Raw genomic sequence first — 25,562 nt, 5'->3', positions numbered from 1 at the left:
GATTGCTTGGCGGGACCGGATCGTTATGGGAAGGGCATTTCTAGCAGTCTCAGGAGTCGTGGGAATGAAGGGAGGGAAGAGAAAACATTAAAAAAATAATAATAATAAAATGTAGCTATATTTTTAAAGTATAAAGAGAAGCGAATTTACATTTGGCCTTTTTAGTAGTAGCATTATCTAAAAAAATATCCCAAGACCCAATTCTCTAGATCCTTTTCCTAAACAAATAAAAATACATTTTATTTTATTTTGCTTTACCTCGTGTGGGAGAATTTGAGGATTATATAGCCGGGATTTTTTTTTAATTTCACGCATCTCCTTTTTTTAACACAGGGTCAAAAAAGTCGGTTAGGAGAGATTTTTTTCTGTCGTAAATCCACTATTTATTGGCTCCTTAAAATTTCCACTTTAAATGAAATTAGGAGTGAGGAAAATGGCAATGCGAAATATGACTATTCTCGAGTATTCCAGAAGTTTTTTAAACATTTTTTTCCTCTATATCAAACGGAAAATGGTACTGAGAAATAGACCGCGAAGTACCCATTCCGCAATATTCGTCTTTCTGGTTAATGGTACCCACAGACGTTAAGTATCATGCTGGATACGCTAGACTAGCTAGTCCATTGGCTCTGGGGTGCATATGAGGTCTCAGCGCAGGTTTGCTTGCATGTATCCCATTTTATTGAAATGACAATGCATTTGTGGGGAATTACGTCCATATATTTAAGCAACTTCCTTAAGAAGTATTTGGATGCCATGCCATGGCTATATGTGTAGATGGGTGTACAGTATGTCACATGCGTAACTGCCCGTGCTACGTGCGCGAACATATCTTCCTAATATTTTTCCAAATGGTTAGCTCCACAACAGAGAAACTTCCACTTCGCAAGTGCATGTACAGCTGAGCCTTATGCCATCAAGTATAGTGAACACCACGATTATTTGGGTTCACGTGTCTGCATCAGCAGCGGATGAGGATGTATCAGATGATGGTGCAAGATTGAGGCAGATACAGGTAGTCTATGAAGAAAACGGAAAATGTAATGGTGGGATATTGAATTGGCATAACAGGAAGGGAATATATAGACGTGTGGTTGGAGAAAATACACTTGGAAAAGAAATATAAATGAAAGAGGGAAAATATCGATAGTATTTTGCGAACGTTTTGATCTTGGAGTAGCTCATCACATTGCTTAACAATCATCAGTGAGGGCTCCACTCACGTGAAAAACTCCAGGACGTATCACCTGGTATCAGATTAATTTTACTGTAGCATATCAATGTTTCAAAAACTTTGTTAATATTGGCTAAAACCATCCCAGGTGAAGGTGCTGACATAGACTATAATTTACTTGAGCCTGATATACGAAAAAAGGTTGTAGCTTGTTGTTTGACGACAGAAGGTGAGAAAATAAAATGTTCAAAAGCTAAAAAATCGATGTTCTGGAAAAAAGCATAAGTACTAAAACCATCGAGAATAAACTGGACTACTTAATACAGACTACAGATATAACAGGGGAATTTGTATACCATTTGAAATACAGTTCTGAACACTTTATGGGAAGACGTTGGAGAAGAGAAAGAAAGAAAATTATTTAAGAAAGGGTGGAATATAGTGAGTATTTGAGATATAAGATAGAAATTAATTCGGATGATATAGAAATGCAGAAAAGGTGTATGATGAATGAATTTAAGTCACTGTTGTGGTGTATAAGGCCTCTTTTATTTCTTCCTTTTGGTTCCCATCGCCCTTCTTTCCTGCATATTCACTCCACCCTTTCACATCTGTGGGAAATAGTTGGGTGAAATATCATTTGTTTGAGTTCCTAGCCGTGTCGAAGAAATCGGGTGGAAATGGCAGACGGAAATGGCTGGATCCGATGCGAAGAAAGCCCTTTGGAAAAATAAGAACAGGCTCGGATTCCTTTGCTTTAAGAGACTGTATATCTAACTGTAGGCATTCTCCACGTAACATCAATGGCGTGTTTTGGTATTGAATAGCTCGGTATGGGAAAACTTTGTTAAGTAATTTCCTAGGTTTTAGTATAGTTATAAATCCGCCTGAAGTTTATTAACGGTAATTGGTCCGCCCCATTTGGTTATGAGTGAAATTTTGCATCCCATTTTGGGAACTAATATGAGTGACTAAATAGTATTATAAAACAATACTGAATATTTACATTAAAAATTTCACGTTGAAATAAATGAATATATTGGATCGTTATGCTGTGTGAAAACAATGAAATATTGACCATCGCTACTGCAATAGTTTATTATGTAATAATTACAGTGGCGCTTACATCATCCTCAATAATAATATGTGCACAAATAAGTTGTGCTGTAATACTACATACTGTTACCATCTAATTGTTTTCAACCTTTTACATGAATACAAATAAATCTAAACTTTAAATTTGAAGCAATGAAGTTTTTTTTAACACAGTTCGCAATATTTGAATATTAATTTCAAGATCAGCAACCTCTATAAAATGACAAATAATGCATTTTTATTTATTTTCGTTTTTTTATGTATGTTCTTGGTCCAGAAAGGAATACTGAATCTTTTCAGAAGAATATTACCATGCTTCTTTCTAAGGTGGTTGTCGCCGACAGCGACCTTGTGAGCTCAGGTTGAAATATAGTAGAGAACAAAGAAATAGGATTAGTACGCTGCCGAGGCAGTGGCCTCCGTTTACAATCAGTAGTTGAAGTATCTAGGGTCGAGGAATGAAGGCTTAGTTCATGTGCGCCATTAGGGATACATTACGTTAAGTGATAGAGGTAGGATATTCAGGGAATGGGGAAAAAACTACATCTACATCTACATCAATACCCTGCAAGCCACCAAAAAGGTTTGTGGCAGGGGTGCAGCACCAGGTGGAAAGGGTAAGGGATGAGGGGGTTAGGGTTTTTCAAATGGATAGGGAAAGGTAAGGGGAACCTGCAAAAAAAATATGTAAATATAATCGTAAAACCATGCGCAGTCGCTACCTTGTAGGTGAATACTTATTATGTCGAGCCGGCTCCTGGGGGATTTCAATTACAAGAATTCTGGTCTCTTATTGTTCTTGGAAAAAATGACCATTTAAACCTTTCTGTCTTGCAGTCAATCTCTCTAATCTTACATTCGTGATCCCTCCGCCCGTAATACTTTTGGGTTCGTATTATGTGTTTGATGTCATCGGAAAAGGACCAATTTTAAAATGTTTTTAATAAGTTTAATCTATATTGTAAACGCCGCTGTGTCAGGGAATCCCAGCCTAAATTTTATAGCAAAGTAGTTACGCTACTGCGTTGGTCATAACAATTTTTGACAAATCTAGCCCCCCTCCGCTGAACTCCTTCCGATTCCGAAATTAAATTTATCTCTTGAGGATCCCCTATACTGGCAGCATACTCTAGGTGGGGCCTGACTAGGGCAAGAAAACATCGTTCCTTCACTTTTTCGTCACATTTACCCTGCACTCTTTTTACAAATCCCAATTTTTTATTAGCACGACCGCATATTTCTCGTATGTGCTTTCCCCGGGACAGATCGTGAGTAATTGTTACTCCCAAGTATTTAAAGGAATCTACCCTCGCGATTTCTGTCTGCTTCACTTTGTAAATAAATGGGGGGGTGTTACTCTTTTCCCAAAAATGTATTACTACGCATTTTTTCAAACTTAATTCCAATTGCCATGCATCGCACCAAGTCTGGATTGCATTTAGGTCGTTAGCTAACGTGACTCTGTCATCGCGACTTTGAATGTCCCCATAAATCACCGTATCGTCAGCAAAAAGACGGAGCCTGCTATTAACCACGGCGCTGAGGTCATTTATGTAAATAAGAAACAAGAGGGGGCCTATGACACTTCCCTGTGGTACACCCGACGTGACCTAAACAGCATCGGATGATACACCGTCCAGGACGACTGTTTGAACACGATTTTTTTTAAATTGTCTAATCCAGCATACAATACTCGCGTGTATTCCATAAGTTTCCAACTTAGCAACTAACTTGCAATGAGGGACTTCATCAAAAGCTTTTTTAAAATCTAGAAATATCGCAACAACTGGAATATTACTTTCACCGGAATGCATTATATCATGAACAAAGAGTGCGAATTGAGTTTCGCAGGATCTAACTTTACGGAACCCGTGTTGGTTATTAATCAATAAATCTTGGCTATCGAGGTACCTCATTATGGAACTAAAAATGATGTGCTCAAAAATCTTACGGGAGATGGAGGTGAGCGATATTGGCCTATAACTACTGGGGTCCTCCCGGTCTCCATTTTTAAATATGGGTGTCACAGAAGCTATCTTCCAGCCGCGACTAATGTGAATAGAGAAATAATGTGAATAGAGAACCCAGAAGGTCGGCATTAACCTTCTCTATTAAGAGAAGAATCTCAAGGCGCCAAGGGGGCACAAAATTGACGCCCCATTCAACGAACTATGTACTCCGTGAAGTTTAAAATATATTGCACTCATCGGTCAGTCACATCCCTGAAAAAACCTACCGCTCGCCGGGATGTGAACCTGGGGCCTCGGGGTGGGGAAACTAGTGCGCTAGCCCGATGCCATCCGGATGTACGTATAAGTATGTGCCTGATTTTACTCCATTTATCTTTCTTCATGCCTGGGCATTAAGGCAAACAAGGCGACAAGGCTAATTAATTGGCTTTTATCCTAAAAGGCCTACAAATCTTCCGCCAAGTCTTTTAAAAAGAGAGGTATAAAATAATCCCGCGGTCTCCTCTTCACCCGCCGGCAACCAAATTAATATGCCCTTATTTGACTGCGATACGTTTTCGTTGTTCTTTCTCGCCGTTGACCTATGGCATTCGCGCTATATATTTCACGAATGTCTCCCGGTTTTTACACGCGGGTTTCCACGGTATAGATGAGTTCTCCATTTTCTATGTTTTTCTTCTGTAACCTGGAGGTGGTCGGAACACCTGGTGCAAACGTTTAACCCCTTTGTTCCCCAGTATCAAAATACCGAGGAAAAATAAATCACGGGTCCTCCTTCCTGCGGGCCTTGGCATTCGTGCCTGCGCGATACGGCATTCGTTTGTTTTTACCACTTTTTGGCAAAACTTCCCACGTCACATCCCCCCACCTCCCAGCCCATGCCTCCGACGGCTCTCGAAAATACCCATCGTGGAGGGAAGGGGGTAGAGGATGAAAAATAGACGGAGGTTACAAGCAAACTTACTCTTCGTGTCGCCTGCGGGAACACCTGAGATGAGGGAGCACACCTCGTTCTGAACCAACATCCCTCAAAAAGGCTTTTTGAATTGAGTCAGGTGGAGATAAGGTAACCTTGTTGACGTGGATGTTGGAGGTTATAGCAACCGGGGAAAATTAAAAGGGTTAAACAAGGTGACGGGAGAACTGAGTAACCTAGAGGAGATGTCATTTGGTTACATTGATATACTCTGCATCTACGAGTGCATAGTACCCCGCAAGCGAGCCGCAGCAAGGGCGTTTGGAGGGGGCTTGTCTCTACGAATTGTAGGGGTGGGTGCTTTAGAGTAGCCTATTGCAGGTGGAAGTCGGGTCGAATTACCTAGATAAGCCACTTGGTTGTAGAGCAATAAACTGAAGGGGAAGGCGGGTAGAGTAACCTATTGACGGAAAAAGGGAAATAGAGTAACCTATTGAAAGGGAAAGGGTGGGTGTAAGGCAAGGTGACGTTATAGTTGGTGGTAGATCTGGTCATTGGAAGGGGAAAGGGGGGTTGGAGCAACCTATTGAAAGGGAAAGAGGGTGGAGTGAGTTCACAATAACCTATTTGAAGTGTAAGTAGGTGGTAGAGGCAAGAAAGTGTGGTTGAGTAATCTTGGTGACAAGACTTGGTGCGGGGTACTCCGGTTTAGGAGGGGGTAACCTTAATGCATCGTATAATTTTGGTATAGTTGAACATACATGTTTATGATGGGTAAATGGTTAGAATAATTAAGGTGACCGGAAAATACTATAAGATCTTTAGGCTGGAGGTAATCTATGGTGAATTGAGGGAGAGGGCAAATAACATATTTTTGAAGGGGAAGGAGATGAATATATTTTATCTTACGAGGTTCGTTCTAATTCTATGGTTTCCCAATTTTTTTCGGGAACAATGGAGAATGAGGTTCAGCGCAATGTAAATGCATATTAGGTTCAATTTATCATAAGCGAGCACTTTTTACAAATTTAAGACATTGATAGCTGCTCCGTAATGTGTCCTGAGATTGTGTTAATGTAGTTAGAGTTAGATGCGTTTAAAATGCTTAAAACGACGTCGTTTAGCGCCCAAGGACAGCATCGCGTAATCATTCATGTTCACCCTTTTGCATGGTTTAACACCCACATTGAAACTCGTCGTCAATTGAATGAGAGACATACGGCGTTGTAGATTTGCATAATATGTGCGTATGTGGATGCGTGACAGTTCTAAGTAGGCCGAACGTCACATGACAGGGAACCCAATTAGCTTTGGCCACGGACCTGCAGGTTTTTTCCAATGGGCAAAAGATATCCCACATCTCGACGGCCGTGGAATCATGTCCGTCTAAGAAAAAACGTTTACAATCACAATGGATGAGCCAAAATCGTGTAAACCCAAATTAAACAAGAATTCAAGTAATAAAACACTATAAGTAAACAAGAAAATGGAATTAGATGCTATCCAAAACAACGTTAACAGGATTAATAAATAAGGAAAAGGCAACATGCATTTGGAACTTTGGGGTAAAAACTACATAATATTGTTTCAAAAGCTTTGAATGGATCCCGATGACTTCTACATTCTGTCAAACAAGCCTGCCCTGCGTCAGACTCGCTGAGCGTTATCTTACGTTGTCATTCTTGGGGCGAATTTGTTGATAATTTCTGTAAGTTCAATATGGTCGCATTAGTTGGCAGATGATATTTCCTTCAAAACTGCCAGCAAGTTCATGTAATATAATCAACATTGATATGAATTGGAAGGCAATTCTCGCCCATATTTTCAAAACTCATCGTCAGCATTGCATTCTTCAAGCCAAAAAGAAACAAAGAGTCGTTAAATGTCCACACTTTAATTTTAGCTCTAATAGGAAACAATAAAGTAATTTTGCTTTGTACACTGCCAGTTGATTCAACCCTTTTGTTTATGTTCAACTAATCAAAGGCAATCGAATGGCAAACATATATTATAAAGGGGCCTCGAATATAGTGTTCTAAGGTGAACTCGTTTAGGTAAAGGTAAGACAAAAGCTTACCTTGAAAATAGAATTTTTAAACCGAATATTTTCTCCTTGCATTCGCCGTTCTAGGGAATGCCTTGGGAAGGTAGATACTTGGGTTAAGGGAAAGGATTTCATGACGACCCTAGGAATGAAATCCAATTGGAACAAAGGTAACCAAGTTGAAGGGAAGTAGATCATTTAGGTGACGGGAAATGAGAGATAGAAATAATCGAAAAAGGCCAATAGAGGAAACAAACAAGCGCATAGAGGTAATCTATTTTACTGGAAGATACGGATCATAATAGATACGCTAATATTGCCAAGTTTTTGGCGAATTTAGAAAACAGAGAGAACGTGCTTTACCGAATACATACATACGTATATATAAATATTTATATGTAAATATTCACGAAAAGTGTTCGCAAAACTGAATATTAGGTCATTCCCAAGCGTGGCGATGATATCCAAACCTTGAAAACATAAAATAAAAGGGACACACTCATTTTTGGGTTTAGAATGCTGAGATGGATTTGAATATGAATTTTTCATCCTTCCGTTGAAAAGGGTAGGAGGGCCACCCAAAATTCAGAAGCCATAACAGTGATTGTGTCATTTTGTGTATCTAAGATATGCTTCCTCTCCCAACACTTGTGTCTGACAAATAAAGCAAAATTAGGTCGGAGGAAGACGCAATGCGAGGATATGGAAAGTTTGCATTGGACGGATGAAATTGGTGCGCTATACAAGAAGGTTGAAACACTATCGGGAAATAAGAAAGGAAAATCTGTTTTAACAGTTAGACATAGCTCGGGTTAAACAATAGATAAAACGGAAAATATTCAAGCCAGATGTTTGGCAAGGAAGTAAGACCACAAGGTCAAACATAGAAAAGGAATATGAAGATAGCATAGAATACCCGACGATGAGATGGAAAGTTCATTAAGGGAGATGAAATCGAAAAAGGCCGTGGGGGTGGTCAACATTCCTACGGAACTTCTAAAAGGTTTAGGTAAACGTGGGAGGAAGAGTCAATATGGACTTTTTCGTAGCATCTATGAGGAAGGAATCTGACGGGTGGTCTTGTCGGCTTGAATATGTCTCGCAAGTTCAACGGGCATTTGAACGAAACGGAGGGACAATGTTGGCAAAGCGGAGATGTTGATTGACTGTTATGATTAATTGTGAAGAGTTCACGGAATATTAGTTTAATTTCGTGGGTTTTGGGGATGAAAGTTGTGATTGAAACCTGTCTTTTCTCCGCCCCTCTCCGCACCATGCAAACGCCCACGCCCCAAATGCTACCATCTTCTAAGACCTGCCACCTCCCTTGCTACCAAATCCCAACCCAAGGGTTATCCGTTGCCACTTGCACCTCAAAATACATTATTTACCGCCTCTCCTGTAACTTCTACCCTGTCTTCTATATGGGTGAATGCAGCACCACCCTTTCCCTCCTCATGAATAACCACCATTGCTCCACTAAATCTCCCATCTTCCTTAATTAACCCATCTTTACCGACACTGCTTCCCACGGCCACTCTTTTGATGACTGCTTTTCTGCTCTGATGATTGAAACCCTTCCCAAATCCTCAAGTAGCGTAGAGGTGAGAACCCGCGAGATGGCACATACGTGTCTGTGTGCTCCAGTCATTTAAATCTCCAGGGATGAACTCAGCCCACTGAATCCATCCAATAGCCGCCTATACATCTCCTTCCGCCCATTTACCCTTTTCCTACTCGCCCCTTGCCTCTACTCCTCTCATTCCCTCACACGTATCTTCTCCGCTCTTTCCCCGAGAACGGCATTCTGATGATGACGGCCGTTCCGTCGAAACGTCAAAACTACATATGTGAGTGTCCTTTCTTGTTGTGTTTCTCTAGTTTTTAATTTTTAAAAATTTAAATAAATGCTCCTTCTTCTTTACTTGATCTTTTTTGTGCATTCCTTGAAAATTGCTTGTAGATAAGCTAGTGATAGAAGACTAGCATGCAATATTTGAAAGATTTGGTGGATATGCGGCCCCATTCCACTGCAAATAATCCATTTTCCTCACGCTATGATTACGCATACAGCATAACAAGCATGGCGCTCGGTTTTAGTGAGCAGGTCGAACTTGAACGAGTAATGGATCGGAGAATTCACTATCATTCATTTCGCCTTCCCGCTGTGGGCCGTCATATGAGAAAGAGGCCGAAATCTGGAGGATGGCCGCCCTAGGCGAAAGCGCGCTGGCCGTAATGAAGCGTCCGAGGAGATAAGGGGAGGAAGGATGGGTGGGAGTGAGAGGTGGGACGGCTTTGGAAGGGGGTTCCAGCAGACAGTGATAGATTGACACAGAGATTCGGAGAGGAGGAAGGGATCAGAAGCAAACATACAGAGGGGAAGAGAAGAGGCACGGACGAATGGGTAATAAAGCCTCCTCGGCCAAAGGAACGTTTGCAGCGAGATTTTAGGCAAGAGGCAATATTATTTTCTCTGGAAATGGGACAGAATATGTTTATATGTTTGACGACACAATAGAAAAAAATTATATAAATAGGGAACCCGTAAAAGGACCACTAACATTTGAAATGTGAGGGTCCTTTTACGTGTTCTTTATTTATTTTGTTGTGTGCTTTTGCGAGGTCCACGTATTATATTGCTCTCGTGAGTGCCTTCAGATCATCAGTATAAATAAATATATAAATGTATATATATATATATATATATATATATATATATATATATATATATATATATATATATATATATATCCCTCCCCGGACTACAACCTTGACGTGGTGGAAGGGCTTGTGGGTTCCGATGACCCCTAGAGCTGTGCTGGCGGGAGTAATAAAAATTGCTCCTGGTAGGGTCACCCTGCCTTTTAGAGACTCTTTGGGGGTAGAGTGTTTCCTGGTGCATTTTCATGTGGTGTTTCAATTTCTTGCTTGTTGTGTCCTGGCTTCCGTGTTGTAGGATGGCTTTCGTGCTGCATCATGGGGTGCAGTTTTTTAGTTGTTTTGCGGTATATGTGTTTGCATGAGTATTGGATGAAGGGATTTTTGCATGAGTGTGTACTCTGCTGTGGGTGTAATTTTCCGTGTTGTTTTTTTGCATGTGGTATTTTTCCTTTTTACGGTTGGTGACCTAACACCCCCCGCCACACGCCCTTGCGGCGGCTTGCGTATTATGTAGATGTAGATGTAGATAGGTCGAAGGTTAGGAGCCAGACGAAAGGTAGTCCACGCAGCGTCTGTTCCTCAGTGAGGCGGCTGCAATGGCGTCTGACCCCAGTGGGGCGGCCAGTAAGTGATGGTGTCACGTTAAAAAAACTATTGAGGAAGGCAACGGGAAACCACCTCAATTATCATTCCCAAGAAAAATATGATGGACTATAGAGATATTTTGAGTCCTGGCAACCACGGGGCTCGGCCCAATCGGCCGTGTGTCGTACCCGGCAGCGGGGGAGGCAAGGCTTCCGCGGTCGTCATCCCACGAAACCCTTGCAAGGGAAAACCAGCAGCAGCAGGACAGAAGACGCAGGAGAAGAAGACGAAATTAGTTAGAATAGGAACGTGGAATGTTAGGACAATGATGAGGTCAGGGAAATTGGTGAATGTTAAGCGAGAGATGGAAAGGGGAAATATAGATATATTAGGTCTATGTGAGGTGAGATGGAAAGATAGCGGGGATTACTGGAGTGATAAGTATAGAATAATATACAGCGGTGGGGACGAGAGTCAACGAGGGGTTGCCATAGTATTAAATGAAGAGGTAGGAAGAAGCGTAGTCAACATAGAGCAGGTAACGGATAGAATACTACTAGTGGAGATAAAAGCAGAACCGACGAACTTAGTTATTATTCAGGTATACATGCCACCGGGCAACCATAAGGAAGAAGAGGTCGATAGGATATACGATCAGTTAGAGGACATGATCGCGTGTGTTCCTGCAGGGAAACATTTGATAGTGATGGGGGATTGGAATGCGACGGTAGGCGAAGGAAGAGATGGTGATGAGGTGGGGGACTACGGTTTAGGCACGAGGAAGGACCGCGGGGAGAGAGCAGTTGAGTTCTGCAGGAGACAGGGGTTAGTCATCACCAACACTTGGTTTAGACGCCACAAAAGACGCAGGTATACATGGAAAATGCCAGGTGACTCAGGAAGATATCAGCTAGATTATATCCTGGTTAGACACAGGTTTAGGAACAGTGTGATAAATTCGCACAGCTTCCCGGGAGCGGATGCGGACTCAGACCACAATTTAGTTGTTATGAAATGTAGCGTACGTTTCAAAAAGATAAGACAGGGGCGGCGAGTTAGAAAAAGGAATGTAGAAGCATTAAAGGGGTTGAAAAGGAAGGAATACAAACAGGCGGTAGAGAAAATCATGGAGGATGGTAAAGGGCTTAGTACTATCGAAGAAAAATGGGAAATGATCAAGAAAGGGTTGTCTAAAGCCGCAAAATACACTATTGGAACCGTTAACGCTAAAAGGACTAGGAAACCATGGATCACGGATGAGATGATTACAAAGATGGATGAGCGGCGAAAATGGAAGAATATAAATACAGAACTGGGCAAAATGAAGTACAAAGAATTGAACAATAAATTGAGGAGGGCAACAAATAAAGCAAAAGAAGCATGGTGGAAGACGCAGTGCGAGGATATGGAAAGACTGCAGAGGAAGGGTGAAACCGGTGCGCTGTACAGCAAAGTTAAATCGTTATCGGGAAGTAAGAAAGGAAGAGCTATGCTAACAGTTAGAGATAAGGCGGGTAAGGTAATAGTTGACGCAAGAAAGATCCAAGAGAGATGGAAGGAGTATATAGAAGAACTCTATAGTAAAGAAATCAGACCTACAAATTTAGACATTGAAAAAGAAAATGACGTAGAGGAAGACAGATTAGGTCCAGGCATACTAGGCAATGAGATAGAAAGGGCATTAAGGGAGATGAAACTAAATAAGGCCGTGGGGGTAGATAACATTCCCGTAGAACTTTTAAAATGCTTAGGGAAATTTGGGAGGAAGAGGCTATATGGGCTGATCCGTAGTATTTATGAGGAGGGAATCTGGCCGGAGGACTTTGTGAGAGCAGTTTTAGTTCCGATTCCGAAAAAGGTAAAGGCCACGTCATGTGAGGACTATAGGACAATTAGTTTGATATCCCACGCAGCTAAAGTTGTTCTCAGGATCATAAACAAAAGGATAGAGAGTAGGGCAAATGATTACTTAGGGGATGATCAGTTTGGGTTTAGGAAGGGGAGAGGTACGCGTGATGCCATTGCAGTAATGAGATTATTAATCGAGAGGAATATAGAACACAACCAGGAGGTATTTGCCTGTTTCGTAGATTTCGAAAAAGCGTTTGATAGAGTGAATTGGGAAAAACTAATGTGTATTCTGCAGAAAATAGGAATAGATTGGAGGGAAAGGAGGCTAATCTGCAACCTGTACATGTCTCAGACTGCTCAGGTGCGGGTGGGAAACGGGGAGTCAGGATGGGCAGTGTTAGGAATGGGTGTAAGGCAGGGTTGCCCATTATCGCTGTTGTGGTTCAACCTGTATGCAGAGGACATGATCAAAGAGGCATGGGAAGAACTCGAGGTAGGAATGAAGGTGGGCGGGGAATTCGTAAAATCAGTTAGGTTTGCTGATGACCAAGCTTTAGTTTGTCAGTCAGCCAAGGGGCTGCAAGCATTGCTGAGTGAATTGGAAATTCAGTGCGACAGGTATGGGATGAGAATCAATATTAATAAAACAAAGGTTATGCGATTTTCTAGAAAGAAAAAGGCCTAGCTTAACATTAAAATAGGAGGGCAAAAAATAGAGCTGGTAGAACAGTTTACATATCTCGGTAGTCTTTTGGACCAACACGGTCCAAGTAGTAGTGACGTAAGGAGAAGAATTGCGCTAGGCTTTCACAAGGAGGAGGGAGTTGATGACGGGGACTTTGAGTAAGGATGTTAAGAAAAGACTCGTAAAAACTTTGATATGGAGCTTAGCTATGTACGGTGCGGAAACGTGGTCATTGAAGCAGGAGGATAGACGTAGATTGGAGGCTTTTGAAATGTGGGTGTGGAGAAGAATGGAGAAGGTGAAATGGACAGAGAAGAAAACAAATGAGGAAGTACTTGGTATGGTGGGCGAAGAGAGGGGTTTGTTGGGAGCAATCCTATGGAGGCAGGAAAAGTGGATGAAGGGGGTGTTGACCGGCAGTGGGATGTTGAAGACTGTGATAGAGGGTAGAATGTTGGGCAAAAGAGGAAAGGGAAGGAACAGGATAGGGATGTTGGACGGGATGAAGGGAGGAAGAAAGTACGCAGAGATGAAGAGGGACCTGAAATAGAGTAGGATGATGGATTTTGTGTTTTGTTAGAAGTATTAATATATTTGTTTGGTAGTTGTGTCCATCCAAAAACCTACCTTAACCGGTAGATTACCTTAAAAAAAATATATATATATACATATATATATATATGCAACCATTAACATGATGATAATCAACCCGAATGTTGGTTTGGCATTTGATGTTACCCGTTGGCTGTAATTTTTAAAAATATGCAGAATATCTACGTTCAAATATTATACATGCATACAGGTATATCTCTTACGTTGTGTCAATCATATTCTGTCAAATACCGACTTTCCAAGCTGAAAAAAACAAAGATCCTTAACAAAGTTTTTACAGGGCTTTTTTGACATATAAGTAATTATTTGTTCCATATTATTAGTAATTATTATAACAGGTAATTATTAACCCTTCTTTCATTTACATACGCCTCGTTGTAAATATTTCTTTGTCTGACAAAAAATCTTCCTCTTCTCTCCCGAATACTTTGACCATGTTGGTCCAAATCACATCCGAGTTAGGCAAAATACTTTACGTACATGCTCTGGTTTTTACCTTTTAATTTTAACGTTTGACTTAGCCTTCTTCATTCTTGAAAAAGTGATGAACTTTGTTTTGTTTACATTCATTCTCATAGCGTAACAATTGTTATCCAATTAGTATTGGCCGCAACCCCATGGTTGACTGGCTAACTAAAGTTGTTTGTCAGCTAATCTGTGTTTATGTGTTCCCCACCGATTTGTAGTCCCATCTCCAGATCCTCCTGTGTATTTTCATGATTTTTTTCACATACCTTCGTACACCTTGAATAGTACAGGTCATAATGAACATTTCTGCCTCACCCCTTTTCCTGATTCGGCCAATACAACCTTAATCAAAAAGTTCCCGGAATAACCACCGTGTGGCGCTCCCATCGTTCCGATTTGAGTTCTGTTTTTTTTTGTTAAATTGGTACATCTGTTGTTGATATTCCCTTTAAATCTTAGTGTCATAACTTGACATTTGCAAAAGTTACGTAGCCAAGAGTACATCTATCTCTGTGTGTGTTGGCGATTTTTTACAATTGCAGAAATGGATTTAAATTTGCAGCAACGAACTTGTATTAAATTTTGCGTAAAAAACGGATTTAGTGGCGCACGGACGTTGGAAATGTTGGAAAAGTGTTTCGGCAACGATTCTCTAAAAAAAAACGGTCGTTTACCAGTGGCACGAGCGGTTCAGAAGTGGTCGTGAGTCAATCGAAGATGATGAACGCAGTGGCAGACCATCGACATCGAAAGTCGGTGAAAAAATTGATAAAGTAAAAGAAATGTTGGTCAATAACCGCAAATTAACCATCAGAGAAATAGCGGAGGACTTGAGCATTGCCTATGGATCCGCCCAAGACATTGTGGTTAATGATTTGGGTTTCCGTCGTGTAGCAGCAAAGTTGGTGCCAAAAGACCTCAATTTCATGCAAAAAAGAGACCGTGTTGACGTCGCAAAAGACATGATTTGCGAGGCTGAATCCGATCCCACATTCATCAAAAGGATCATTACTGGAGACGAGACGTGGGTTTATGAGTACGACACGCAATCCAGACATCAGGCAAGTGAATGGCGTTCACCAAATGAGCCGAGACCAAAAAAACCACGTCGTTTTCAGTCAAAAAAGAAGGCAATGCTGACGGTTTTCATGGATTACAACGGTGTAGTGCATCATGAATTTTTGCCAGAAGGCCAGACAGTAAACAAAGAGTATTATTTTTGGCGTTATGAGACGTTTGCGTGAAGCAATTCGCCGAAAGAGACCAGAAATTGTGGGCAGAAAACTCGTGGATTTTGCACCATGATAACGCACCGTCGCACAGTGCTATCATTATTCGTAATTTTTTGACGAAAAATGCAACAAATACCATCCAACAGCCACCGAATTCACCTGATTTGGCTCCCTGTGACTTCTTTCTGTTCAATCGAGTTACAAAACCATTACGGGGAACGCGTTTTAGCAGCCGAGAGGAAGTAATGGAAAAATCGCAGGAAGCACTGATGGACATACCGAAAACCGAATATAAAAAATGTTTCGAGGATTGGATCAAGCGCTGGCATAAGTGTGTTGCAGTCGATGGGGATTACTTTGAAGGGGACAATATAGATTTAGATGAATAAACTTGTATTTTTAATTTTCTGAATAAATTCCGGGAAATTTTTGATCAAGGTAGTACTTGGCTCTTCACCCGCCATTCCACCTGAGTCGTCTGAGACTTTAACTACTGACGAATAATTCGCCACTCTTTTAATTTCACTCCTATATTTTGTAATACCTTCATTAATCCTACCAAATTTACCCGAGCAAACGTCTTCTTGAAATCCACGAAACAAACGAAATCAACCTGAGTGTACTTCATGTTCATCTCGATAAGTGATATCATTATTACTGTTAATGTATTATACGTACCTCTCTAATTCCTCAAGAGAAACTCATCATTCTCTAAGCCACCTTATTCCCTTGCCATTCTTTCATCGATGACTCTAAGAACCACTTCCGCTGCGTGCGATATCGAACTTGTTGTTTCAAAGTCTTTAAATAAGGCTGCTTGGCCATTTTTTAGGATAAGAACTGACCCTACGAAATCTTGCGGAAAAATTCCTCCGTTTAAAAATTCTGCGAATTAGCCCATTAATACTCTTCCTTCCACGCTTTCTTCTAAATCTGTAAGTATTTCCGCGGGTATTTTATCGATCCCAACGGTCTTATCCGTTTTCATTTCCCTTAGTTTATTTTCTCTCTCGCACCATGTACGTATGCCGGGACATACTCTTAAGCTGTCCTCATCTAGGTTTTCAAGAGTTTCCGGGTCTTTTGTCGTTGACATTAAGTTCCTCTATACTTCATCCTCCTTTTTATTTCTTCAATCTCTTTTGAATCTTCTCTGGTACAATTTATAATTTTCCTGACTTACTTTTTTATTATTTCTACGGATTTTCCTTTCTTACTATCTCGCAGCGTTATCACCTCTACCTACATCATTCCAATTTCACTCTTCTTTTATAAACTTTCCATATACTAGCGCTGTGTCTATCACCACGATTTTTTTGACCCTATTTGTTTTCCACCTACATTTTCTATTGAATTCTTTATACTTCCTTCTTCCTAAATCTGTGTTTATATTCTTCCATTTCCTTCTCTCATCTATCATTCTAATCATCTCGTTCATGATATAAGGTCCCTTTCCTTTTTTCTTTTTACTTTTTTCGTAACTGTGTTTTCTGCTTCAGATATCCCTATTTTTATATGTTCCTATTTGTCCTCCTTATGCACTACCCAGCTCCCTTTCCTCACCCATGATTACCTCTACAACCTGCTGAGATTCTTATCTTGTAGTTCCTTTTAATGCTTCTATATTCCATTTCCTAAACTGTCTTCCCTGTTTTATCTTTTTGAATCGGACACTACTCTTAATTATTACTAAATTATTATACTCGCATACATGTAAATCCGTTTACGCTCCTGGAAAAATGTGAAAATTATTCATGCCGTTGCAAAACTGTGCCTCGCCATAATATTATCTAACTGATATACTATATTCCCGGATTCCCGGGCATTCTCTATCCATTCATACACTTCATGGTGTACACTTTAAGTGTTTGTTATGAATAACCCCTGAATCCTGCTGAAATCTATGTCTTTCTCACCTCATCTCTCACTGCTATTGGGAGATGTGAGTTGAAAATATAGATAATAGTCATTTTCCGCATGTTTTTTTATTCTATTGTGAGTCAACTCCCTGTGACTAAAATCATACAACTCCACTCTAGTGTGGATCCCGGGTTTATTATGCCTTTGTCCCTATATATTCACACAACGTACGTATTGAAATCTACATCATTTATACAAAGAGGAAAAACTAAAAGAAACACCTACGTGCCTACATTAGAAATGAAGATATCTCTTGTGATTCCATTACTTTTAGGAGATAGTTAAGGTCGATATTATTTAAAATTTCATATATATAATAATTATGGAAGAATGAAATAATTTTTCGTCTCCACGGAATAGAATTTTTAAGGCCGACTAGTTTGGTTACACTGGCGCATGACATCTTCAGATGTCGCTTTAAACTAGTCGTCAATAATAAATCTATTCTGTGGAAACGAATTTTTAATTGATTCTTTCTTGTTCACTATTATTTTTTTAATATCTGATTTTATTTTATACACATTTACTTCGAAGAGAGAACTCAGAGACATGGCAGGAGAAGGGAATGAAGTTCGCTTTGTAGGCGGATGGTATCTTTCCTGCCTCCTTTCACTTCCATTGCATCTGCGACCGCGGTAGATGGATGGACGTATAGCTTTGCGGCAGTTGGATTTTTTCCCCACTCGTCCATCCCTTACTCCATCTCCCTCCTCTCTTCCTTCCACGTGAAGGCTCGACGGATGGCACTTGGACGCTATCATCTGTTTTTTTCTGAGTGGGAGGAAATAAGGGTGTTTGGTGAGCGGGGTAAGTGGTGAGGAGGCTGGAGCAGATTCACCCCGACCTCGCGATGGTGACAAAAATGCCCCATCTGTGTCGTCAGTGGCAGATATAGGGACGGAAGGAGGAACGGAAGGATAAGGGATAGGAGGGGAAAGGGTTGTTGTGTGCACGGGACGGTGGAAACAGGAAGGGAGGGTGGAGGTGGATGGTGATGTTGCCTTATCGAGCGGTCCTCTGTGCAAAAGTGAGGTACGCATGACCCTTTTGGGGATTGGGTGGGGTGAAAATGGTGCTTCTGGTGGGGAATAAGGGTAAGGAGGAGAGGGAAGGGTTTTCAGTCCTGGGGGGGCATGTTCGGCGGGGAAGGATAGCAAATGGGTAGGGTTGCATGGAGAAGGGGGTTTTCGCGGAAATTCTGAAGGGGGAGGATTCTTGGGGTAAAAGGGGAGGGTTTCGGGAGGGATGCTTAATCAACGGTTGCCCCTCGGTGTGGATGGGTCGGAGGACTTTTAAATTGGCGAATTCAGGTTGTAGGAATTCACTGAGGCCATAGTTCTGGCTTGTGTTCCATTGTTGGCGAACGTGGTAAAGCGGAATTGGTCGCCATTATTTGTTTCCACCTGCTAATACATGTAGAAGGTTTACGAAGCCGACAATGGGTCTTCTTGTTGCCTAATCGTCGATAATCCATAACTGATGGCACTTCTCCGCATGGGAAGCGTCGCATTTATTGTGTCACAGGGGCTCTTTGCGAGTATCCCAGTTGGTTATAACAATACGATAATTCTTTTTGATGTTGCTGCTTGCGTTGGTATTGTAAACAATAAATGACTTAAGTGCAGGAAGCGCTTAATCATCAGTGTTATTTATTACGAGGATTGGATTTCTGTAGCTTCTTCACGCTTTTAGTTCCAATGCTTAACTTGGTCCACGTATGTGTACGAGTATTTATGTGTATATATATACATGATAATATACATATGTATATGTATATATATGCATAATTTATATATGTATATACATATGTATATACACATATACAATTATGCATATGTGTGTGTATATATATATATATATATACGCACACACATATATATATATATACACATATGTATATATATATATATATATATGCACACACACACGATCCTACTGGGGCCACACCTGGTATAATCCAAAATAAACCATTTTAACAAACTATGTCTCAATATATTTCTTAGTTTTTACTTATCTTGCTTCAAGAATCTTTGTTGCTTTCCCTAAAGAACTATTTTCCATAATTCAGATCTCACTTTATATCTCTCATTTCATCTTTTAATCCACTTCCAGGCCACTTAATTGAACTTGACTTCGAATTGACTTCGTCTTTCCCAATTACCTATGTATCTAAGTTAATAACTTCAATCATTTTCATTAATACTAACACATATTGCTTTTTTTCTTTCCCATTAGCGAAATATCTTCGAAAAATATAGATAGATTTTTGGGAAACGCCTTATTGGCGTGACCTAGTCTCCCCAGCTGTTATCAGTTGATCAACTTTCTGCCCATGCTATGCTACTTTAGGAATTAGTGAAAGATTCAAGGGCTAAATAAATGATGACACACATGTTTAAACTTAATCAATTCAAGACTTGAAAACACCTATTTCTTCTTATCTTTTCATGGCGGGCTAACATGCGCTCTCAATTTATGACCAATAGCCTTCTCTCATGGATGCATTAAAGCAGTAAAATATGTTAAATATTTAGGTCCCATCGTTCACGAATCTCAAGGTGAGAATATGACAATGAATGCAGAGTACATAAGGCTCGTTGGAGGCATGAAAATGTTAAATGGGGTTTTATGTAACAGATAATGGTATCAGATAATAACAAGAGAACCCTGCAAATAATAGCTTTTGAGTGAACAACTGAAAAGTAAAATACAAACCGCAGAAATTGAGAGAATTAGCATATAAGCCAGGATATCCACGTTTGTTAGGAGAAAAAATAATGGATACCAAATAATCAATCGAACAAGAATCCAGAGACGATTCCTCAAAAGTTGTGTCCATGTTTGAAGAAGAGAAATATGGTCATGAACTCCGTTTGAATTATTATCACTAGAAACAAAGAAACGCTGGCAGCCTAGAAAAGCCTAGAAGAGAAGGAATAAAGAGCCTTAATGTTGCGTGGTCGATGCTTGGAAGATGAAGATTCCAAATACGGTGAAGACTGGAGGAAAAAAATACAGGGTAACCACTGTAAAGCGTTAATATCATTTTAAGAAATAAGTAAGATCTCTTTGCGAACGACAATCGAAATCATGAAATTGTCATCAAATTTCAGCTCTTGTTTTGTTCATAAGGTTCCTGCAATGAAGTTGTTCAATAGACGACTAATTGTTCAGCTACCACGCTAGGTGAAAGGTCTTCATTCAGGAAAAACTTGATATTGTAGAACCTCGATTGCTACCTAATTGTTACGTCAATACCCCGGAAATTCCTGATTGTTGAAAAGGAACACGGAGATTCAACGAGGTCGAGGCATCAGAGCCTCGCCATTTTTGTGAGTCGAATTTTTTTTATTTCCTCAAATATTCAATCTTTAGTTCGATAAAAATCTCGGTGGGAGAATCTATTTAAAAAATGTGGTCGCTACGTTTGAATTGTGCTTTATCTGTCATAAAGCAGCCAGTATTTAAGTGCTACTTCATTCAATGCATTGGTCCTTTTAGAAACCCATCCGCTTTGCGTCCTGGCAGCCTTTCCCACGCGATCCCACCACTGCATGCGGGTTAATGTGTTGATCAGAGATTCGGTGACCCCGCTCAAAGGGTTTCAGTCGGGTCCGTTTAAGGGTACGGTGATAACTCCTTTGATTCGAATCACAACTCAAAGATTTCCTAAAAGTGTTAAGTTAATAACAGGGCCTTGTATCTCTTCAGCAGTTTATAACTCGACACCTCGGAGCGATAAAAGATATGTAAAAATGTCTGACCCTTTTGATAAAATCACGAATGGTCGTAAAATGCCTTACGAAATTACACTTCCCGTTACTGATTATTCACAAATGGATTGCCGTCCAAGCATAAACCTCCAACCCAAGAATGAATACAATCGTGTACCTTCGTGCGTAGAAGCCTAATCTCTCTTGTTTCTAGTTGGATAGGACCATTGTATCTACAGATTAATCCGTTGAAATACTGTCACATTCAATGAAAATACGGCCGCATAACAATAAAATGTACAGCATTTTGAATAAAGGTTTACGTAATTATTACAATGAATTTCAATGAAACCTAATGATATATTTGATACATTTATGAATAGCTTCCAAAAGAAAACATTACATGCTTAAAGCCTAATAAATCAGTAGGCTTAAAGCATTAAGTCAATGCAACACTCATTTGTTGATGTCTAAAATAAGGTATAAAAATGTACTCTAGGTGGAATATCTGGAGCTGGAACTCTTTGTTCCTTCTGTTTTACGCCGTGGTACACAGGATTCCTGGTTCTTTGGAGAATTCCTCGGAAAAATTCAAAATACCTTGAGGGCAGTTTCTTCATGCTAAATTTTAAATCCAAAATCATGCCCCAAAGAAAGTATTGTATTTAGCATGATTTGATGCAATGGAAAGTGGGATATAAGAAAAGGCGAAAAGTAAGATCCGTGAATTGTATGGTAAGGAAATATATGTAGGATGTTAAATGGCTTGATAGGTACTATCATTTCCAAAAGTACAAGCAATATTTAGGCAGCCATTGATGCACCGAGAATTGGTGAAAGGTGGAGACGTTGTCTCTTTTGGTATCCAGTGGCTAGCAGGCACTTTGGCTGCCATACTATTAATTCATTTCGATTGGTTAGAGTGCCTTTTTAGCCACTTACTGCAAGCATTACGAACTTTTTCACCTTCCACTAATTCTTCGCTCGGCGCTAAATGTCCACAGACTTCTGAAAATTATGGAAAATTAAAGTACCCTAAAACCGTTCCCATTTGAGGGGTCAATTTAAAAAAGGCGATAAGGGAGTACGACTTCCTTGAAAAATAATTTTTGTTTTGATATATATATATATATATATATATATATATATATATATATATATATATATATTTATATATTCTATATTATTTATATAAATATATTTTTATATAATATTATGGGTCGCGGTAGTCCAGTGGGTAGAGCGTTGGAATGCTGACAGGAGGGGCCCGGGTTTTATTCCCGGACAAGCTCTCTGGGCACCTGTAGCTCCACCCAAGTTATGTGATTTTTCGGGTACCAGGTCTTCCTGGGAAACCATAAGCGGCAAAGGGAAAGGAACTGCCCCCCCTACCCTGATGTGTGAATTTCACACGCCGTTGGGCTTAGTACTGGGTGAACTCTACCGTCACCTACCGACCTTCGGGTTGATAACCGTGTTTATGGTTTTTTTAAATATAATATTAGCTTAAAATGAATGTAGGTGAAATTCCCTCTGACGTTGAAAATCTAGCAAAAAGAGATTCATAATGAAATAAAACGGATGGTTTTTAATAGGATAAAATATAGGTTTTTGTCATTAGGAATTCTGAATCTATACTGTGTAGAGAGGTAGTCGAGTCAGTTTTGGGTTGAATTGCACTCCTATTGGATTCCCACCCCAAGGAGGGCTCGTGTTCGAATACCAGCGGCATTAGAATTTTTTTAGGTTATCCCAATCCCTACCCAGGAGTGCTATATGGAGAGCTCCATTCAAAGTTGGGGTTCGCAGTCCATCGGAAGGGACGTTAAATTTGTGACTCCTTGGCGTCTTTCGTTGATAGAATTGGCTAATGCCGACGCCGGGTTTAACTCATCACAGCCGTTATTCCCTCACCCCCTGAATAACCCTAACTCCATTAAATTACTCACAAGTGTCCCTAATGTCGCGGAAATTACTTCACCTCTCTCTCTCCCTTTTGCCAAGTGCAACTACTTCTATTATAGTAAAGGAATTCCAAGGATTAGATGAGGATACGGAGTAAGACCCTAGATAAAGAGAAAGTGACGGGATGGGAGGGTTGAAATAGGATTTTGGGGTAATCGAAGGATGGAATCCCTGCGTGGTACGTATTTAGGGTTTGGACCAGTGTTTGTGGTGAAAGGGTGTAGGCTCCTAAAAAGAGTGGGAGGGTGGTGATGAAGTCCCGTGTAGGGTATGGCCAAGCACCCGAAAAGGGTCGAAACCCTGAAGCGGCACAATTTCCTGGAGGTTGTCGAGAACCGTGCGTCGCATTTGCCAAAAGGATTCCGGTTGCTAGGCGACAAAACAGTCAGTCAAGGAAAATGGTTGGGAACAGGGATCTTAGGGGCTCTATCCAAACTTCGTTCCCCTTCACAATCCCTGTAATGACGCGTGCAACATTGGTTCCGTACCTGATGAAAGAGACCATTTCTCTCTAAGTTTCACTTGTTGGACTTTAACATTTTTTAACACCATTTAGAAAGGCAGCCGCTTTAACTCATTTTTAACCTCTGGTCTGATCGTTCTGAATCTTCCGGTATAGAATATTAATTTAATGCGTCTCACATTTGACTATGTGAACTTCAGTTGATACAAATACCCTTTTTATTTTAAATATGTATGTCGTAATGTGATTTAGCCGTTATTCTGAAAACCATAAATGTTGCATTTAAAATATTAGAAACTGGTTAGCAACATTGCTTATTATTAAAACAAAATTGTTGGGCATTCTTCACACTTCACAATTACAATACCGATCGGTTTCAATAGTTGGCCGTCGTCACCAATTTAACCTGATCAAAATTAACAATACAATAATAATATTAATGTAATAAATATTTAATGAACTTCCCAAGGATAGTTGTGTTTCTTTAATATGTAACAGTTCCGAAAATTAAGCCCGGTGTCATGTAATTTAGACTTTTTTTACCATGCAGAAGTGTAATTTTTAAAGTAGGACACATTTAAGATGCATTGTAAAAGTTGACTCACCGTTGCTATGGTAGCTGCCATAAGTATTTCGGGAAAGGGAAATCTTCATATTTTTTTGAAAATCTATTGCCGGATTATATCTTATTATTATGCAAGAAAATAATTAGGTCAAAAATAAGTCCCTATCCACCTATTTCCATAACTAATCATGATCAATTTACAATGGATTTTTGATATGTAATATTCAAAGCATCATCTCAACTTTAAGATGGGAAAAACAGCAACAGTTGGCGAACGTGTTTGAATCAAGACGCTATTTTCACATAAGGAAAGAAGATAAAAAGTGTTGGAACTTAAAAAACTTTTTTCCCCCGAGGTGGCCCTGGGATGTCATGCACATTTGTTCGCACGGACTGAAAAATTACATTAATATGTTAAATATTACTTCGAGAAAACTGACATATGATTTCATATTTGAAGAAGATACTAGGATCATTCGCCTTATCTCAGATTTAACGTATTTTATTTTCAAGGAAAAAATTATATTTTTTTAAATAACTAAAGACCACGGTTTTATTTCAAAATTCTATAAAAAGTACAAAACAAATGTTCCTTAATGTAGTGTAAAGGTTATTCGGGCATAAATGTAAGCATGAGTATTATCCCTTTTTCCAATAATATCTAAAGAGTTCTTCATTTATTTAAGGTCTGAAAAATACCAACTATGAATGACCTATTGGAAACGTAAGAGCATTCAACCATGAGTTTACAAAAGGTATGCAAAAATATTCGTTAGTTATACCCGAATAAGACATATTTATAGCGACGAGTAAATCGACGTCCATAATTCATCAGTGCGGACGTCGTTAAGGAAATATGTAGCATATGAGTCCCAATACTCGTTATTACCTAATTAGGAGCCCATTTTTACATGTTCATATTTTTATTGGAATTTCGTCCAAGAAATGCGTAGAAGAATGAAATGATGTAATGATCGCAGCCTAGTCAGGTCCTGATGATGTTATACCATGACGAAAACTAGGTCGTTAATAAAAGTTTTTTATGTGGAAAAGACAAGTGGTTTAATTTTAAATTCAATTTAAGTTCAAATCGTTTGTCGATTGTTATCACCGACGAGTTATCATACAAGTTTATGTTGAAAGCCAAAATGAAATGCCTTCGATCGAATAATTTCTTTTCGTAAAATTCTGTTTCACTCACAGCGAAGTTATAGTATTTTCAATAGACTAAACATCAAAATAATTGTTGATAGTGTTAACCTAACGCGCGTTGCTCCATTGTACATAGTGACCGAATTAGTAAATACTCTCATCATAGTTTCTTCGAACTAGTTTACACTTTTCTACTTTTTGATTCAATGCATGGAGTTGGATCGCTTGGGACCTGCATTGGCAGGCGTGCATAAATCTTCATATCAAGATTTTATTGCATCTTGTGAGAAAAGCTTTAGTCAGCCCTCTTTGCGTGAAACTAGTCGACTTGCACAGATTGACGCTGTCGAAAACCTCGAAGATGTAACAGCTAGAATCATCTACGCCTTTGTTGCACTCGATTATTTTAATTTTTTCAACCATAGTAACTCTCGTGGTTTTCCATGATTACTGTACCTCAGTCTTTCCTGAGCGTTAAATCCCTTGCG

This window comes from Hetaerina americana, unplaced genomic scaffold (assembly GCF_022747635.1).
Source record: "Hetaerina americana unplaced genomic scaffold, ioHetAmer1.1.p SCAF_128, whole genome shotgun sequence".
Classification (NCBI taxonomy): Eukaryota; Metazoa; Arthropoda; class Insecta; order Odonata; family Calopterygidae; genus Hetaerina; species Hetaerina americana.
The sequence above is the reverse complement of the archived record's forward strand: the minus strand, read 5'-3'. Positions refer to the sequence as shown.